The 22,089-nt window shown below is 29.2% G+C and overlaps 1 pseudogene; it reads right to left on the bottom strand.

Annotated features, from left to right (window-relative positions):
- Positions 1 to 2,987: 2,987 nt before the first annotated feature.
- Positions 2,988 to 19,465, bottom strand: LOC111281140 (isoeugenol synthase 1-like; annotated as a pseudogene).
- Positions 19,466 to 22,089: the final 2,624 nt, after the last annotated feature.

Here is a 22,089-nt window from a genome sequence, read left to right as displayed (position 1 = left end):
CCTTCCCCTTTTTTCAATTCCTTATTTCTTTTTTTTTAATATGTAATTTTGAGTCATAAAAATTATCACGTAACTATTTTCAATATAATTAATTTTATTTTATTGCAAATTCAAACCCATGATCAAATCCATAAACCAAACCTTCCTTTTCATGGTACTTTGTTGTTTTTATAATCTTTTTCTTCTTCAAACATTATCATGGAATGAGTAAGATAAAAAAAATAAATCAATGATGAACTTATGAAAAGAATCTAAAAAAATAAAAATAATTACATGAAATAGATATCCAAATGTATGAAAAGGGTGAGAAATATACCAAAAGGGAGGTTTTCTTCTACAAGAAATTTTCCTTTTCAATAGTTTTTTGGGCTGGAAAAAGAGAGGAGAACCTAAAAAACCCTATATCTTTCTATTTAAAATATCAAAACACCCTCTCAATCATTGGATGAAGATGCATCCAATGATTGTTGTTATTTTGTTTTTTTTTTTTTTTAACAAATGAAATATATTACTCTTTCGCTCATTTTCGTTATTCATTTTTTTGGGATATTTCAAAATTATATTTTTTAATATACAAAATTCTTTTTTTTATATTTTAAATCATTTTTAAAATTTTTTTCTTTTTAATATAAAAATCAGAAAACTTTAATCTTATAAAAAAAATTTGAATTTTAATATTAAATATATTAAAACTAAAATTTTTTCTTAAATTTTATAAAAGTTAATATAATTTAAATATTTTAAGACAGACGAAATATATCTTAAAAAATTTACTATAAAAATCATCTACTTGTCTTTATGCCTTAGAGACGTCTTTGCATTTTTCTCTTTCCCAATTTCTGCCGCCGTGAACTTTCCTACTGTTTTTTTTACTTTTTTTTTTTTATGGTTACTTGGAGTTTTAAAAAAGCATTGTTTGTCCTTTCCTGTACGGTCAAATGCCCATTTGATTTACATTGACGTCAGGTAACTTGAAATAACGGGTTTTACGCTTCAATTATAGGGTTAAAATGAAAATTCCCCTTCAACGCAAAGTCGAAAACTTCTCAAAGTTCATTTGCCTACGGCTAAGTAATTAGAAATTAACATTCCATTTGTTTTACAAAATATAATTTTTAAAAAATAATTTTTATATTTTAAAGTATTTATTTAATAAAAAATTAGTTGATTAATGAAAAATAATTTATTAGTCAATAAAAAATAAAATTATTTTTTAAAAATTATCTTAGAATTAAAAAAATATTTTTCAAAAAAAATATTTATGGGTAAAATTATTTATTAATATTTATTAATATAATTTTACTTATAAATAATATTATATAAATAAATAATAAAATTATAATAATAAATAAATAATATTATATTAATAAATCATATATTAATAAATAATAAATTAATATATAATATATTATGAATAAGTAATATACTATTAATATAATATATTAAGAAATAATATTATTATATATTAATAAATAATATTATATTAATAAATAATAAATAATGAATATTATTAATTTAAATAAAAATATTATACTAATATATGAATAAATAATAGATTATTAGTAAATAATATACTATTAATATAATATAATTTTTTAAGTTTCTCTTGTTTGTAATTTCCTTTTTATTTTACATGGAAGTCTATTTTAGAGAACTGTTTGATAATCTATCTTCATCTATAGACAAAATGCCCTTATATAATTTTAATCTAATTTTTTTTATAATGAAGTTTATCTCAAACATTTTTTTAAATCTCTATAATTATTAAAAAGTGAATACATATATTGTGAAATTGTTTTTGTTCTCTCAATTACTTTTGATTGCTATTTTTTTATTCCTTCCAATTTTTAATATTAAATTCTTTATGAACAAATTTTTAATATTAATTAATGAGTAAAAAATTGAGTACAAGCTATACAAGTTCAAATTTGGAAAAAAGAATTAAAGAACACAGTCTAAAATAAACTTGTTTTTTGTCATCACAGGCTAAATTAAACTTCAAAAGAATAAATTATCGAACCAAGTATAAAAAAACTACTATGAAAATATACATAAAATTAAAATTTCCCATGCCATATGCTATAACTCAAAGTTTTCAAGTGGAGAATAAATTTCAAAATAATACTAAAATTCTATACCATATGCCCCTACAATTCTCCTCTCACGCAAAGTTGAAAACTTCTCAAAGCTGATTGCCTACTCCATGTAATTTGAAATTAACATTTTTTATCATTAATTTATGTCAATTAATAATCAAATGGACATTACGCCAGCACAAATATATTATTAATATAAAATCATTAAAGACATTATCAGTATAGTTTTTTAATTTTACAAACAAAATTAATAAGATAACACATGCTCTAGGATATATTTAAAAAAAAAAAAAAAACTAATCAAAGAAAAAGATATGTGTCCTCTATTAATTCCATTTATATAATTAAAAAATTATACTTATAATGAATCAAAATTTTTATTATTATTAATATATGTATATATCAGATGTCACATTTGGAAAGTAGAAGAAATCAAGTTGTATAATTTTCTAATACAAAAAAAAAGTAATTAATACGTATGACTTGGTTTAATTTAAGATCTCTATTCAAACATTACTTATACTTCCAAGTTTCAATACTTAAGCTAAACCCAAGTAAAATATAACAGCTGAGTTTATATTTTATATACTATCAATATATAGATGCTTTAGGTTATCACTGAATCACACAGTAACAACTCATAAAAAATTAATTATAAAATCTTTAAAATAAATATATTTAATAGATCCTAAAAATATATTAAAATTAATTTTTTATTAAATATCATTATATGGTTCACTTAGAGTATATCAAACATAAATCTATAATCCTTATTACATAAATATAAACCATAATATTTATTATTATAATTATAAATGATAGGAAGAAAGGGTTGCAGACGACTGACGATTACCACTTGCAAACGAGAATGTTAAGTTCTTGTTATATGGATCAAGCGAACGCAGCTAATTTGGGGCGAGGTGGGCTAACCACGCACATATCAAGATACTTATCAATAGTAGTATAACTGGAGGCCTCCAAATCTTCTTCCATCAATTCATACGTCATTTGATCTCCTTTGATGAATATGTTGTGCAAAACCGCCTCCGGAATGTTGTCCGGGAAAGGCAAGGCTATATCAAACAATAATAAGAAACATATTTCAACGTCGGCCAATGTCCAATATATATATATATATATATATATATATATATATATATGAGATCGATAAGAGAATCAGTGCCCTACTCTCAGAGAGCTTTATAATTTCCTCCTCAGGAACATGAACTCTTTTAAAGGTTCGCCCAGTCTTTCCTCCCATGCAGAAATCAGTTCCAACTGAGTAGTAACATTTGCCGGCGGCCTATAGATGATGACGCGATTGGCTACCCTCGGATCTGTCGCTGCTTTTACCGTAAAGGCTGCAATATCATCCTCATAGTTGAACACAACTGCATGCATGTTGAAGTAAAAAATCTACATATTAAAATCTTCAAATAAAACGACATAGTTTCTATGATTACTTTTACTTTTCTTTTAACTATTCGAAGCAAGAGATAGTTTACTAAAGTCAAATAACAGCATAATTTATATGGTTACTTGTACTTCGCTTTTGTTTTGTTTTTTTTTCTTTTTCTTTTAACACAATCAGCAGGTTTCGTAGGTTTGAATGGTTTGTTTTTAACCTGAAAACAATGATGTTGAAATTTCTGTCGTAACGATTTTAAGACCGTCAAACGTAAAGTGAGTTTTAAAATCGAAAAAAAATAAAAGGAAGAAGTCACCATCAATCTTTGTTAGGGTATGATTAGTCATCCAAAAGTTTATTTTTTTAATAAAACTATAAAAACAGGTTTAAAGTTTATCAAAAAGATAAATTTCGATCTACGAAAAATCAGGTTAGGTCCGAGAGTCGGTTACATGTGAGGAAGGATTAGCACCCCACAACGTCCATAAATTAGTAACATTTAATTACGCGCTATTTTCGATGTTGGATAAAAATGATTTTAATTTGAAATTTAATACTAATTCCCTTCATTTGAAAAATAAAATTTTGCTAAAAAATTTTTATTTAGAAATATTGAGAAAATCTTTAAGTTAAAGAGTTATCTTAAAATTCTCTAACATATGGACATAATTTAAAATAACTATTTTCACTTAAGATTTAACACAGCAATCCTTAAAATGAAATAACACTTTTTATAGAAAATTATTTGTGACTCTCCAACATCTAGGCAGGTACCAAGAATTATTTCTTTCGAAATGTTATTTTTATTTTATTTTATAATATCATAATTTTTTTAAAAGTATTATTTATTTTTTAATTATACAATATTTTATCATCAAATAGTAAATAAAAATTAAAGACAGAATAACACAAATAATTATCAATGATAACACGTGAACGTATGTATGCCAATGAATGTTATATAAAATGAGATGCAATTTTAAAGTTGGATTCTTAAGTATAATGAGATCACCATGACTCTCTAACATCTAGGCAAAGCTTAGGTGCGACTGTTTATATTTAAGATCTCAATTTACTATTATACTTTTTATTTATTAATCTTATTATTAATGCGAATTAATAAATCGTGTGAAAAGATTTAACAGAGTAAAATTTCCTAAATACCCCATCATCTAGGCGGCATTCGAAAATAAATTACTTCAAATGAAATTTTCACACGTGTCCTTAGGATTTTTAAAATTTTAGATTTTAAGGAGTTTTGGATTTTAGGAGTTTTAGAAACCTAGGATTTTAAAAATTAAAAATTTGTGTTTAAGGTTTTGTTTTTAAGAAAATACGAACATCTCTAAAAATTCTCAACATCTAAGCGGATTTTTGAAGCAAGTTCAATTTTAATGATTTTTAAAAATTAATTAAAAATTTATTATATATTTTTTTATGAAAATTTATTAATAATAATTTTTCAACATCTAGGCGAAATTATTTCTTTAGAAAAATATTTTTTATTCCCTCCAACATCTAGGCAGGAAAAATAATAATAATAATAATTATTTTTTGAGCATTTTTAATATATATTTTTAATAATTACTTGTTTTTAATTTTATTATTATTAAAATAATTAAATATTTATCCTAACAAATTTAAGAACTTATCATGCATAAATAAAAAAAATACTAAAACTAACAAAAGTAATAATAAATAAAAAAATTTAGAAAATTAAAAAAAAAATTTTTTTTTACCTGAACCAGACCAGTCAACGGTCTGGTCAAAGACGGTTCAATTGGATCGAAAAGGGATCGGTTCAGTGCGCAGTTCGATTGAGCGGTCTACAGTTCGATCCGATTCAAATCGGTTCAATGGGACCGACCAACAACTATTAGAAGAGTAGGTCCATGGGTTGGGTTATGTGGATCCCGGGTCGGATCCGGGTCAACGCGTAGTTCCTCTTTGGCCTAAAATGACGTCATTTTTCTCGTTAGTGTTTTATATATAATAGAAATTTTTTTTTTGTCATTCTGTTTCTGTTTTCATAAAAAAAAAGGGAAAGCTCTGGAGAAAGCTCTGGAGCTCTCTCGCCGTTTGGTCGTCGAACCATCGCGTCGGCCGCCTCCTGGGTTGTTACCAACAGGGTTGTCAAAAAATTTCAATAACACTCCCAGAAGTGCTCTTCAACGCGCTCTTCCTGGATCTGACGTCTGTTTTACCAGAAACAATCTCGATCCATGTAGATCGAGGCTCAAAGTTTCTATTTTTCTATTTTTTTTTTGTTTTGTTGAAGCAAGACTGATGTAATTTTTTTACTTTTGTAGGTAGCTTTGGCGCTGGGTTCCTCTTTACGAAGAGGACTATTTGTCTATTTTTTATTCTTTTTGTTTTTATGTTTCTGTTTTTGTGGTTGGTGTTGGTGTTTGGGGTTGTTAAAAATGCTTTGAGGGGGGTAGCTCGTCTGAGCTTGGTGATTTCTGGTAGGGGTGAGTGAATAGGCTCTTGGGCATCCGAGAGAGCTTTTGAGAGGGGGTCCGAGAGAGTTTTTTGAGAGGGGGTCCAAGAGAATGTAAGAGAAGAAGTTGAGAGTTTTTAAGGGGTTCAAAAAGGGATCTAAGTGGGTGTAAGGTGGTTGTATGTGGGCTGAACAGAGGGCTGTAGGGTGGCTGGTTAGGGGCGGCAGCAACGCCAACCACCTTACTTTCTATTTTTTTGTTATTTATTTATTTATTTATTATTTTTTATATAATTAATAATTATTTATTTTTTAAAATTATTATTATTATTATTATTAAAATTATTAATATTATACTAAAATGAAAACAATAGATCCGGATAAAATCGATGTCTATAGTTGCCCCTCTTTACACATTACTGAGAATCAAGAATAGGGTAAAGATAAAGATAACGATTTTGTCTGAAAGTAAATCGTGATTATTTTTTTTAAAACACAAAATGATTGGGATGACATCGCAAGTCAAAAAATAAAAACATCGCGAATCAAATTGATGCTCGGAAGTCTTACAAATCATGCTTGGAGGTCTTACAGAATCGATTGAGATAATACTATAAGTTAAAAAATAAGGAATCGATCGGGATAACACTGCGAATCGAATTTATGCTCGGAGGTCTTAGACATCATGCCTGAAGATCTTACAGAATCATGCCCGGAGGTCTTACAGAATCAACTGGGATAACACCACAAGTCGAAAGATAAAGAATCGATCGGGATAACATCGCGAATCGAAATTATGTCTGGAGCTCTTAAAAATCATACCTGAAGGTTTTACAGAATCATGCTCGGAGGTCTTACAGAATCAACTGAGATAACATCATAAGTCTAAAGATAAAGAATCAATCGGGATAACACCGTGAATCGAAATTATGCCTGGAGGTCTTAGAAATCATGCCCGGATGTTTTAGAGAATCATGCCCGGAGGTCTTACAAAATTGATCGAGATAACACCGTAAGTTAAGAATAAAGAATCGATTGGGATAACACCGTAAATCAAAATTATACCCGGAAGTCTTAGAAATCATACCTGGAGGTCTTACAGAATCAACTGAGATAACACCACAAGTCGAAAGATAAAGAATTGATTGGGATAACACTACGAATCGAAATTATACCTGGAGGTATTAAAAATCATGCCCGAAGGTTTTACAGAATCATACCTGGAGGTCTTATAGAATCGATTGAGATAACACTGCAAGTCAAGAATAAAAAATCAATCGAGATAACACCGTAAATCAAAATTATACCTAAAGGTTTTAAAAATCATGCTCGGAGGTCTTACAAAATCATGTCCGAAGGTCTTACAGAATCGACTGAGATAACACTGCAAGTCAAGAATAAAGAATCAATCGGTATAACACCGTGAATCAAAATTATACTTGGAGGTCTTAGAAATCATGCTCGGAGGTCTTACAGAATCGACTGGGATAACACCACAAGTCGAAAGATAAAAAATTGATCGAGATAACATCGTAAATCAAAATTATACCCAGAAGTCTTAAAAATTATGTCCGAAGGTCTTACAGAATCATGCCTAGAGGTCTTACAGAATCGACTAAGATAACACCACAAGTCGAAAGATAAAAAATCGATCGGGATAACACCGTGAATCGAAATTATGCCCGGAAGTCTTAGAAATCATGCCCGAAGGTCTTAGAGATTATGCTCGAAGGTCTTACAAATCTCAAAATCTTTGAATGCTTCTCATAATCAGAGGCAATGAAACTTTAAAATTTGAAAATATTTTAATCTTGAAAGTTATGCGTAGAGGCTTTTAGAGATTATGCCCGGAGGTCTTACAAATCTCAAAATCTTTGAATGTTCCTCATAATAGAGGCAATGAAACTTTAAAAACTTGAAAATCTTTTTAAACATGGCTTTTGCCTGATCAGAGATTTTTGAGACGCTAAAAGTTTTATTCTAATGAAGGTTCCCTCAAAATAGAGGCTTTGAAATCTTGATTGAGAACGGTTCTTCTTAAACAGGGACTTTAAAACTTTAAAAACATGCCTTTTTTTTCTTTTTTTTAATACTTATAAAGTTGATAAATGCAAACATAATACAAATGTCTATTCTCATTAAATGAAGCTAATGAAAATGTTGATGCAAATGTCAATGCCAATGTAAGAATGCAAATGCTTGATACATTTGACTTTTTCACAATGCAAATGACAATGTCTTTTTCATGTAGATGCCTCTACAAATACCTTTTCTTAGGATGCAGATGCCATAATGCAAATGTAAATTCTTCTTATGGTGTGAATGTAAATGTCTTATACAAATGCCAATGCAAGTGATGCAAATACGAATGTCTTTCTTGTGATGCATATGCAAGTAATGCAAATGCAAAGACTCTTCTTACCCTTTTTTTTTTTTGAAAAATTTTTGTTTAAATTTTCATTGTTTCATTTTCACCCAAAAAATGATTCAGTATTATGTACAAAATGCTTCAATAATCTTGAAAATTTTTAAAAGTGATCAAAAATTACCCCACATAAAGTATTTTCATAATTAATAAAAAATTTAGAATTCAAGACTTCCGAATCTCTTGGAAGTCAGTGATCACTATTTAGAAAGCTTATGGATGGAAGGGTAATTGACAATTCAACTCTTTTTACTAGTGGGCATATTTCATGAAAAGGCTCGACAAGGGTTGTAAGGATTTCATCTTGGGCTCACAGAAGAGATAATTTTTAAAACGCTTTTTTTTATTGAAAACGTGATACTCCAATATGAGTCAAAACTAGCAATTACTTTTCAAACAAGATTTGAAAAGAAGATAAGGCTAGCTTTTTTTTTTTTAAAGAAAGTTTTTAATGGGTACTGGTCCTTCAAAAGGCTTTTTATCGAGACCTTTTATTTCGGATAGAACCTTGAAACTCTGAAATTCATTATGAGGCCTCAAAAATGACTTTAGCTCTAAACTGCCATTTTGGAGTTTTCACTTTAGAGCTATATTTTTTTTTTATCAATGAAGAATTCAACAAGTATATACAAATTCAAGGATACTGGTCTTCAATCCAAGTATCAACATTTGATCAAAATAGACTTTTTAAGGTATGTAATGTAGGCCAAGGTTAAGGGTTTTGAAAGAATGGATAAACAGGCTCAAAATATGTTATTCAGGGTAATTAGGCTAGGGATCCTGATGAGCATTCTCTAACTTTCTTCCTTTGCCCTCTTTTTTTTAAAACAATTGACTTTAATTTTAGTAACTTTATTCATCTCTTTTTTTTTTCTCTGAATTCTTATTTTCAAAGTACATATTTTTTTTTACTTCTTTTTTTTATTCTAACTGAAGCTTCAAATTCTTATCTCTAAGGTTTTTTTGCCTTAAAAATGCTTAACTTTAACTTTGGCTGTTCACTTTCTTGAATCTTGCAATTTCAATTGAAGCCTTATTCACTTTTTATCCTAAATTTTCACCTTCGAGGGACAGGTTAGACGTTTTTAATATCGGATACTTTTTCTTGAAGTTAATTTTGAATATATCCTAATTTTACCCCCTAATGTATAAAATGATCATTGGCTAGGGTATATTTTGAAACAAAAAATTTAATAGGCTCAAATGGGTAGCAAATGGATAATTTTTATGTACGAGAAGGATAAAGAAAGATGACCATTCATCATTTCAAACATGATCTCTTGGCTAGAAGAGTAAATCATTGAATATGTCCCTTTTGTTTTTTTTTAATTTTATTTTTTTTATGCCCCATCCTTTTTTACTCAAGGTTCTAATGACGATCAAGTTGTATAGGATCAATCGTATAGATTAAAAAGGCTCTTTAGGTTTCAAAATTTTTTAACATTTTCTTGATGAAAGGAAGAGAAAAGTTATAAAGGTATGAAATAAATTGTCTTAGATAGAAAGGAATTTTTTTTTTCAATGTGCCTTAAGACATGGAACAAAGGTTATTTAAGAAAAAGGCTCAAGCATTTTTGTATCTATGGTCATAGCAAAATTTTGACACACATTGAATTATCAATTAAAAATTTGAAAAAGTATCTGATTTTTAAAATTTAAAACTAACTTTCAAAATTAATCTCTTTTGTTCTTTGCCCAAGAAAAGATTATCGACCATTTAAGGTCTGAACTCAAACTCACATTCCCTGAAAGATTGTGGTTGATGAGTCCAATCATTTGAGTGATTAGGATCATGAAAGTATTTGAAAAGGTGTGAAAGTATTTGGTGAGCTTTTTCCTAATAGTAATCATTATTTCCTTTAAGAATCTTTTCATCTTTATTGCAAAATAAAACTTCTTTTTTTTTTCTTTTTGATTTTTTTTTTTGAAAGTTACTTATGTGAGACTTTTATTCAAACAAGAGAAATTTTCATGAAAAAGATCCAAAGTATTCAATTCTTCCAAAACAAGTTAAATAACTCATAGAGACACAATGCACATGTCATACATACATAGTAAAAAAAAAAATCATCTTATCCTGATTTTTAAAACTTGACACCTCTATCTTCATCTTAATTTCTCACATTTGACAATTGAATGGAGTCAAAAACTTTCATTATTCTATTACCTCCGGAGTCAGAATACCATTCTTGATAAGATCTTCATCCTTTTATTTCAACTACCTATATTTTTCAGTTGAGTAGCCAATTGCCCTCATATGGTAATCACACTTGTCATTGGGATTGTAACTCCTTGTTGATGAATTTGGTGTTATTTTCAGAGGCACAGAAGTGAGATATCGATCTTCTATTAGCAAAGGTAAAAGGTGAGAAATAGAGATGGATAATTTCTCTTGATCATTCTTTGGTCTCTTTCGATTCTTTGTCGGTCGGGTTGTGGATTCAAATGTAGGAACAAGATCATGAATGACCATTTGAGGATGAAAATTTTCTTGAAAGCCTAAATGCTGGCTTGATTGGCAAAGATATGGGTTTTGAGAGATATGACTTATGACAGGATGATAGGGTTGATAAGCAAGATAAAGATTGTATGGGATAAAGCTATTAGGTAGATGTTTTTCTATTGTGATTGCTTGTACCTTTCTTTTATTCTATTTTGATGTGCTTTCCTCTTCAACATCTGTCGTATCTTTTAACTTAATCCTACCACTCTTGATTGTATTTTTTAAAATTTCACCAGAAATTACCATGTCCAAAAAATTTTTGAAGATATTCCCAATCATTCTTTCATAATAGGGAATGTCCAAAAAATTGACAAATAAAATAGTAATTTCTTTCTCTAACAAGGGTGGTTGTACTTAAGCTGCTATGTCTCTCCATCTATGTGCATATTCTTTGAATGTTTCAGTTAATCTTTTCTTTATGTTTTGCAAGGACAACCTATCTGGCACTATATCTTTAACGTGCTTATATTATGCTAGGAAGGCCCTAGCTAATTCATTCCAAGAGTAAATCTTACTTCGGTCTAACTGAGCATACCATCTTGTAGCAGGTCCATTGAGACTATCTTAAAAGTAATGAATTAATAATTTATCATCATGAGTGTAGCCTGTCATCTTTCGACAGTACATGATAATATGTGTTAAAGGGTATTTCGTTCCATCATACTTCTCGAAACTTGAAACTTTGAATTTTGATGAAATAACAAGATCAGGTACTAGACTAAGTTCACTGGTGCTAACATTTTCGTACACATCATGACTTTCAATTACTTTCAATCTCTCTTCCAACAGATCATACTTATCTTTCATCATTATATATTCTTATGGATCTAGCACCCTTTTCAATTTCTTTAATTCTTTATGATCATCCACATTAGGCACAGTAGTGAAGTCGTGAGGAGTATGCCCAAGATTGATATTTAGCTGAACTGATGGTAACTTGGTAAAATGGCCAATATAAGGTTGATGAGTTGTTGGAGGTGCTTATGACACATGGAGATCTTGAACATATGTGAACCTAGATGAATACAATAGTGTCTCAACAGTTGTTTCCTCCTTTGTCCTATACATCTCAATAACTCCTTTTTCTTTTATCAATTCCACTATCATCTATTTTAATCTGTCAGTTGTCTGTTCACGTTTTGTTGTATTCTTGTAACTGCTTCACTGATATCTCTTTGGGCTTTTTTTACTCTGTCTATTTGACTGTCATCTTTATTTTTTATGATTCTGGTACTAATTCGAGTGCTATAAGTGTACAGACTCAACTGACCTCGTTTTCTAAGGTAGCTATCCTTGAACCTTTTATAATCATCAGAAGTCATAAATGCACAACAAGAATTTTATTATAAAAAATCTTTTGGCTTTGAAGGTTTAACAAAAGTATATTCATAATCATCATCTTTTATCTTTAACTAGCATGAAAAACAATGAATTCAAACAGATGATGCATGATGTGCAAGCCAAATTTTATTATTATTAAGAAGGGAAAACTTGAGTTTCATCATATATTCTGGCTGGGTTATCTAAAGACATTTTTTTCTCTTCGAAAGTTTGATGAAAGTATATTCACAACCGTCACTCTTTTTCACTGGCTCTAATTATTAAAGGTGGACAGAAGCATCAATTCATAGAAAATCTAAGTTAAAAGAAGTTTTCATTCATTCCAAAAATATCAAGTTTACACATCATAAACCATTCTAGGGTTAGGGCCAAAAAGTGCCAGACCTACTCCTACTTTTCTTTGTCTCACCTAAAAAAAAAGTTGACTATGATTACTAGGGAGGATAACTTTTTGCTTAAAAAGCTTTTTATTCATCATCTTGACTAACTTAACTGTTGCCAGCTGCACTGCCTACCATTTCGACATGGATCAAAATAGGGTTCTTGTGAATAACTGACTTTATCTTGGCATCAAAACTCAGATATTTAGCTTTCATCAATTCCTGCACCCTATATTTCAAAGCTGTGTAGTCTTTCAGAGAATGGCCCACAACACCAAAATGGTATTCACATTAGGCATTAGGGTTATACCATTTAGGAAAAGATAGTTTGCGAGGTTCAGCAGGGATAGGGGTAATGAGGTAGTTCTTATGAGTAGCGAGAATAACTCTTCCCTATGAGTAGTGAGAATAACTCTGTGTAAGACATGGGCATTAGATCAATATGGGTTTTTCTTTTAGTGTTACCAGAGTTTTTCTATCATATGATTGGTTTACTTTACTGAAAATGTGTTCGTATAGTTGGTCTCGAGGTGAATTGAGAAACTCTGGGTTGAAGATTGGGCTGATAAAGTGCTGATTTGATAGCATGCTGAATAAGTGATTGTGAAATGTGAGGTGGGGATGTGAATTCAAGTGTGAAATTTTTGAAGGTTGCATGACACTTGGGGGCTTAATTCTAGGTGCTTGGAAATGAGGTTGGAAGTAGTCATAAAAAGAATTTAGGTACGGGTTAGGACTTGAGATAGTTGGTGATGGTTGTTTGAAGTCAGATGACTCTTTATTGGAAATTAAACTCTTGAGCTCAGTCATTTGTGTGGTTAGTTCACCCATTCCTCTCTTGAGTTTGTCCAAACTTCGATACTATTCAAAACATCCAATGCCTTAATATGCTCTGGAAGAGTGCTAGAACTAATAGGAGTCGATTGATCTTGACTTGATGGAATCAAAAGTGACAACGATCCTTGAGGAGGAACAAACTCAACTCCACCACTATCGTTAATCATTTATATCAATTGAGTCATTTATCATTTTATCTTTCGAAGCTCAATCCATAATTCCTCTTGATTCAACTCCAAAGCACTAATCCTTGCTTCCAATTGATCTCTCATTTTTGCCATTCTAATTTCTACCAAGGCAAACATTTTATTTCGAGACTTAGACTAAAAATTCTAGATTATTACCCTTATTGAGTGAATATCACAAAAACAAAGACACACAAAGTATGTTTATGAATACATGAATATAAGAATGTCACAAAATGCATATATACTTATGACAATGAATTTTTATATGTACAAAGACCCAAATAAAAATTTCATCAACAATGAATGTGTATGCAAAAAATGCAATGTTATTGTGCAAGAATGGTGGGATATGAAATGCAATGTATGTTCCATACAATCCTAATATTCATGAATCTATATGTATGAAATGCAATGACATATTTACATGAATGGTGAGATGTATTCTTATGACTAATGCAACATACTTGTATGAAATGCACGAACCTACTGTATGTATGAGATATGTATGTATGAAATGCAATACATGTGTTGTACTGGCTTAAAAAGGTAAACACTGCCTTAAGATACGTAACGAGATAGAATGCATGCACTACTTATTAAGAAGTGCATGGGATGCGTGTGCATGAAGTAAAATACGTATGCTATCTATTGATATGGATGGGATGGAATGCACGTATTATCTTATTATAATGCGCATGGGATGAGATATATGTATGATGTATGAAATACGAAAGATGAAATAAAATATGAAATGTTTTTGTTTTGAGAAGGAAAAATGAAATAAATAAGGCTTGAAAATTAGTCTTTATTCGACCAATAAGCAAATAATTTTTTAAAAAAAAATCCTTAAATTTTGAAAATGTTTTTTTACCTTTTTTTTCTTTTTTTTTCAATGATCGACCTAAAATAAATACGACATATTCAAATATAATACACACAATCAAAGAATAAAATAAAAAAATAAAAAAATAAAATGACTCGAGAATTCAAAACAAACAAGTAAGAAAAATAATATAACAATCATACAACAAAATAATATAACGTATAATGTCCTAATTTTTGGTAATTTTCTAAAAAGGTGGCATGGCTCTATCCTAGGCAGGCTTCCTATGGCTCACGATATGCTGTGTTAGGATTTATATGTCTAAAGGTTCCCAAACTATTCCTCACATCATCGCCTATTATAGACTAGTAAGGTTCCCCGATCCTCATCCATTATGGGTTATTAACGGAAATGGTTCAATCTGAGTGAAAGTGTTTTGCTAGTCAATGCGGAGGTTATCACCTCACGAGAGCGTAGTTACTTCACTTCCTCCTAAAAAAGATCGAGCCCGGGTCTAGAGCTCATGCATGTGAGTGAATATGCAAAGTGTGTGCAAGGTAATGTATTAATCAAAATAACATGAATAAATCATAACCAAAAACAAAATCAAAATGAAGTAATAACTAACACATAATTTATTTTATTTATTAACATGAATGTTTTCGAAAAATAAAATAAAAGAAATTAAATTAAATATCAAATAAAATCAATTAAATCCAACTATTTTCAAGAGCGCATAATTAAAATTTTGGCCTGACTATCAAATAAGTCCCCAGTGGAGTTGTCAAGTTGTTGTAATGATTTTGGGACAGCCAAACGTAAAGTGAGTTTCAAAATCGAAAAAAAATAAAAAGGGAGAGTCGCCACCAATCTTTGTTAGGGTGTGATTGGCCACCCAAAAGTTTATCCTTTTAATAAAACTATAAAAACGGGTTTAAAGTTTATCAAAAAGATAAATTTTGATCTATAAAAAATCAGGTTGGGTCCTAGAATCGATTACGTGTGGGAAAGGATTAGCACTCCCACAACGCTCATAAATTGGTACCATTTAATTATGCGTTATTTTCGATGTTGAATAAAAATGGTTTTAATTTGAAATTTAACACTAATTCCCTTCATTTGAAAAAATAAAATTTTGCTAAAAATTTTTTATTTAGAAATATTGAGAAAATCTTTAAGTTAAAGAATTATCTTAAAATTCTCTAATATCTAGGCAGAATTTAAAATAACTCTTTTCGCTTAAGATTTAACACAACAATCCTTAAAATGAAATAATACTCTTTATAGAAAATTATTGGTGACTCTCCAACATCTAGGCATAGTACCAAGAATTATTTCTTTCGAAATGTTATTTTTATTTTATTTTATAATATCATAATTTTTTTAAAAAAATATTATTTATTTTTTAATTATAAAATATTTTATCATCAAATAGTAAATAAAAATTAAAGACAGAATAATACAAATAATTACCAATGATAACATGCAAACGTATGTATGTCAATGAATGTTATATAAGATGAGATGTAATTTTAAAGTTGGATTCTTAAGTATAATGAGACTATTACGACTCTCTAACATCTAGGCAGAGCTTAGGTGCGACTGTTTATATTTAAGATCTTAATTTACTATTATACTTTTTATTTATTAATCTTATTATTAATGCGAATTAAGAAATCGTGTGAAAAGATTTAACGAAGTAAAATTTCGTAAATACCCCATCATCTATGCGATATTCGGGAACAAATTACTTCAAATGAAATTTTCACACATGTCCTTAGGATTTTTAGGATTTTGGATTTTAAGGAGTTTTGGATTTGAGAGATTTTAGAAACTTAGGATTTTGAAAATTAAAAATTAGTGTTTAAGGTTTTGTTTTTAAGAAAATACGAACATCTCTAAAAATTTCCAACATCTAGGCGAATTTTTGAAGCAAGTTTGATTTTAATGATTTTTGAAAATTAATTAAAAATTTTTTATATTTTTTTATGAAAATTTATTAATAATAATTTTTCAATATCTAGACGAAATTATTTCTTTAGAAAAATATTTTTTATTCCCTCCAACATCTAGGCAGGGAAAATAATAATAATAATAATTATTTTTTGAGCATTTTTAATATATATTTTTAATTATTACTTGTTTTCAATTTTATTATTATTAAAACAATTAAATATTTATCCTAACATATTTAAGAACTTATCATGCATAAATAAAAAATTACTCAAAATTACTTAAACTAACAAAAATAATAATAAATAAAAAAATTTAGAAAATTTAAAAAAAAAACTTTTTTTACCTGAACCGGACCGGTCAACGGTCCGATCAAAAACGGTTCGATTGGACCGAAAAGAGGTCGGTTTGACACGCGGTTCGGTTGAGTGGTCTACGGTTCGGTCCGGTTCAAATCAGTTCAATTGGACTGGTCAGCAGCTGTTGGAAGAACGGGTTCACAGGTCAGGTTGCGTGGATCCCGGGTCGAATCCGGGTCAACGCACGGATCCTTTTCGACCTAAAACGACGTCGTTTTTCTTGTTAGTGTTTTATATATAACCGAAAAAAAAAAATTTTGGTCATTTTGTTTCTATTTTAAAAAAAAAAGGGGTTAAGAGCTCTCTCTCGCCATCCGACTGTCGAACAACTACGCCGGCCACCGCCTGGGTTGCCAGTGGTCGCAGTTGGTCAAAAAATTTTAATAACACTTTTAGAAGCACTCTTCAACGCGCTCTTCCCGGATTTGACGTCCGTTTTATCAGAAACAGCCCCGATCGACGTAGATCGGGGCTTAAAGTTTCTGTTTTTCCTTTTTTTTTATTTTGTTGAAGCAAGACTGACATGATTTTTTTGCTTTTGCAGGTAGCTTTGGCGTTGGGTTCCTCCATGTGGGGAGGACTGTTTGTCTCTTTTTTCTTGTTTCTGTTTTTTTGTTTTTGTTTTCGTGGTTGGTGTGGGTGTTGGGGTTGTTGAAAGTGCTTTGAGGGGTGGTAGCTCGTCTGAGCTTGGTGATTTCTGGTAGGGGTGAAGTGAATAGGCTCCTGGGCGTCCGAGAGAGCTTTTGAGAGGGGGGTTCAAGAGAGTTTTTTGAGAGGGGGTCCGAAAGAGTGTAGGGGAAGAAGTTGAGAGTTTTTAAGGGGTTCAAAAGGGGATCTGGGTAGCTGTAAGGTGGTTGTAGGTATGCTGAACAGAGGGCTGTAGGGTGGTTGGTCGGGGGCGGCAACAGAGGGCTGTAGGGTGGCTAGTTGGGGGCGACAGCAGTGCCAGCCACCCTACTTTTTCTCTTTTTTTATTTTTTTGTTATTTATTTATTTATATAATTAATAATTATTTATTTTTTAAAATTATTATTATTATTATTAAAATTATTAATATTATACTGAAATGAAAACAGTAGATCCAGGCAAAACCGATGTCTACAATTTCCAATAAGGTTACATACGTACTTAACCTTGACTTGGCCAGTCCCATAAACCACAAGTTCATTTGGTTACTCATGTGGGTGAAGAAGACAGTCAATAAAATATACTAAAAATGTATTTGCAGCAACGTAAGTGTAAGAGAGTCCAACTGCTTCTGCTGCCCTTCTGATCTTCCTTTTGTTAGCTACTAAAACTTCAAATGGTGGAAGTGCACTTGTTATTCTGTCTACTTCATTTCCATAGTCTGATGGTACAAACCTCTACAATTATTTCACAACTTGTTAGCTACGGATTCATTCAACCTCAATAAACTTGTTACCATAAAATAATAAAGAAATGTTAAAAAAAAAAATTGTCCCAAGGAATGTTACCCGCATTTTTTAAACTTCTTTGCATATATGAAAAAAATAATAAAATAACTATACAGTTCATATAAATATAGATACAATCCAAGAGCATAATTTTAAAGAAGCATAATTAATATTAGATAGATATAATCCAAGAGCATGATTAAAAAAAAAGTGTAATATTAATATTAGATATATCCAGGAGCTGAATTATCCCTCTAACATTGAAGCTCCGTTCAATATTTAAAGAAATAGAGTAAAAATATTAAATTCGTTAAATGAATTTAAATATAAAAAAAAAAGAATTTTAACATTGATGAGATTGGCTTGGCATGATCTGACAATTATATAATATGTGTATTATATTTATATTTATATTATATAAATGATAAGTATATAATATTATAGTGTAAACATTAAAAAATATATTAAGATATCCATATTTTAAAACTTAACAAAAAATAAAAATACTAAGATTAAATAAAAAACGCTATGTTTTTATTTTTTAACGGTATATGGATATATTTAGACAAAATTTAAAATTTAAATTATTGGATAAAATTAAATTTGAATAAACATATAAGACATTAATATCATATTTAAGCCGATATGAACCCAATCTAATTAAACCCATAGACATCTCTAATTAGTATAAAAAATAAATATTTTTTAAACATTGAGTTTCTTTGATTAAGAGTAATAACCTTTATTGTGCCGGTTGTTATTATTTTGAGTTGGTCAAGATGTTGTGGGACTGCTAGAGTAAAAATCACAACCTCAACCATTGAAGCACTGAAACTAACTTTTCATGCTCATCCAACTCCTCCTGTGTTAACATAAAACAAATTAAATCAATGACCAAGAAAAAAAAAGTAATTAAAACACAATTTTATACTTAATTTGGTGAAGAAAAAGAACAAACAAGAGAAAAATAACTTAAAACAAAAATTAAATACGAAAATAATAAATACTGAGAAGAAAAGCAATGAAGTTACATCGAATATGGTGACACCCATGATTCAAAGTCCTTCAGAAGATCTTAACTTGAAAGAGGAGGAGTTATTGTGAGTGAGTGGGCGGGCGTAGGCATAAGTGGGATGACCCAAGGCCACGCTTGCCTTCACCATGTATTTCCCAACTCCCAAGATAGCCAGTGACACCAAATATCAAAATCTTGGTCTTTTCACCGTCCATGGCCATCCTTTCTCACACCTTAATTTCAAGCAACTCAGACTGATCAATCCTTTATGTAGGAAAAAAGCCGTTGAATATTGGCCTAATTGGCCAATTAAAAAGATATATTTGATCGAATATGATGCAATGTCAACATTTTTATTTGTTTGATCATAAAATTTGTATCAATAAAAGAATTATTTGGGAAGACCATTCATGGGAAAATGACCAGTAATTAATTAAAGAATTTTCATGTGAAAACAATGCTATAGTTACCCCTCCGCATTTTAACTCCCCATAATCCAGGTTATCGAAATTGAATATTTTTTCTTTTTGTCCAAAACTTCCTTCACTCAATTTTTTTTTTTTATCTATAATTGATTATATGGTCAAAGCCTGCGAGAAACATCAATCTCTCTCCTTTTTTTCTTCCTTATTTCTTTGTTTTTAATATGTAATTTTGAATCATAAAAATGATCATATATCTATTTTCAATCTCCTAAATCTTATTTTATTGCAAATTCAAACCCATGACTAAATCTTCCTTTTCATGGTACTTTGTTGTTTTTATAATCTGTTTCTTCTCCAAATATTATCATGGAATGGGTAAGATGAGAAAATATATCAAAGTTGAACTTATGAAAAGAATCTAGAAAAGTAAAAAGAAATTTATGAGCTGGATATGCAAATACATGAAAAGGGTGAGAAATATACTTAAAGGGAGGTTTTTTTCTACAAAAAAATTTCCTCTTTAATAGCTTCTCTAAAGTTTTGTTGGCTGGAAAAAGAGCGGAGAACTTAGAACATAACCCTATATTTTTCTATTTGAAAAGTCAAAACACCTCATCGAATCAAGATGCATCCGATGGTTGTTATTATTTTATCTTTTTCTTACAAACTTGGTATCTAAGGCTTGCAATCTATGCCATAAGATCATTGTACCTTGAAATCTAATAGCTCTAAAAAGTTATAACAAATAACTTAATTAGTTTCTAGTGTAGCTGTCTTAGTGAGAAAAAATAATTTTGTCCTTATTAGTGTTTTTAAGTTTTTTTTATGATTTTCCTAAAATCTTCTGATCCAATATTTATTTTGATAATTTTAATGTATCAAAAATTATAAAATAATGTTTAATTATGATATAGATTTTTTCATGAAAAATTTATCCCAAAAAGGCCAAATGGTAATTTCACCCTTTTTGAAGTTCAATCAAGATTTTTAATGCATCAAAATTTATAAATAATGTTTAAACAAGATATGAAGTTTTTCTTTTAAAACAAAAACCAAAAAAAGTCAAATTTCAAAAATGCCCTTAAAGGGGTATTTTTGTAATTTCACCCCTTTTGAGGTTAAACATGATTTCTAAATGTCCAAACCCTAATTTTATTAATCTTAAACCTTAATAATCCTATTCAATTGTGAATTCCAAGGGTTGACCCTAGTTTGATTAAATTTAATTAAATTTGACCAAGTTTGACCATAAGGCATTTTGGTCATTGTAGCTCAAAATTAAAATTTTCCAAGGATTTTCTTTCTAAGCATAAGGATTTGAAAAATATTTGAACAATTTGAAAAAATCTTGAACGATCTAACTCACTTTGACTCGGGGCCTTATTAGGGGTATTTTGATCATGTTGTCCTTTTTTGCTCAAAACTTAAATTTTATTTTAGAGTTTTCAACAATCCAATGTCTTGGTATGATTCTTACAAAATGCCTTGATTTTGACGTTGTTTCGACTTAAATCAACCAATTTCAAACAAGTTTGACTAAGTTGACTTTAGATTTTTTTCCTTAATTGTTATTATTTTTCTTTTATTTCTATAAAAATCAACTTATTCAAAATTTTTTAAATATTCTTAATTCTTAAAACAAATCTTGGACAAGAACTGGGTCTCAATTTTAAAAACATCACGATTGAATAAAATATACCTAGATAAAATTAGATTTTTACAATTATCTCTCTTTGCATATTTTTTAGAATCATGAATAATTCAAAGATAAAAATAACAATTTTGACTGGGATTAAGGGCTTATAGTTATTTTCTTTTTTTTTAATTTTTTTTTGTTGTTTTGTTTTTTAATATTATTTTATCAGATGTTTTAACACTTTTCTTTAAAAAAAAAAAGATAAAAAATTTTATCTTTAAAAGGTCATTTCTTAATAGAAAATTTAAAATTTTAAAAATCTCATATTTGAAAGACTTTTTCTAAATAAGAGCTTGAAAACTTTAAATCTCACATTTAAAAAGTTCCTCCTAAACATAAGTTATAAAATTTTATAAGTCTCATCATTGAAAGACTCTTCTTAAATAGAGATTTTTAAACTTTAAAAAAAAAAATCTTAAAAAGTTTGGAGATTATGCCCAAAGGTTTTTCAAATCTCAATACTAAAGCAGATTTAACTCGAAAAACTTATGAATCGTGCCTGGATGTCTTATAAATCTCGACGTTAAAATAGATTATACTTGAAATACTTACTAATATTGCTTAAGGTTTTAATGATTACGATTTTCAGTATTTGGAAGTCTTTGTAACAAATTTTCTCATCATGATGTCCATAGGTCTTTAAAATTTGTTTAAAATTTTTTAACTTGAAAATTTTAAAAATCCTTTACACATTCCTTTTTAAAAAGCACTTCTAACTAATATCATATCTATTTCTCATTTTTTCAATAATTTTCTCACGATTGAACCAGAAGATCTTATAAATC

The sequence above is a fragment of the Durio zibethinus genome, chromosome 28 (genome assembly GCF_047325235.1).
Source record: "Durio zibethinus cultivar Kanyao isolate XHJ-2024 chromosome 28, ASM4732523v1, whole genome shotgun sequence".
Taxonomy (NCBI): Eukaryota; Viridiplantae; Streptophyta; class Magnoliopsida; order Malvales; family Malvaceae; genus Durio; species Durio zibethinus.
This window is presented reverse-complemented; position numbering and strand designations above follow the sequence as displayed.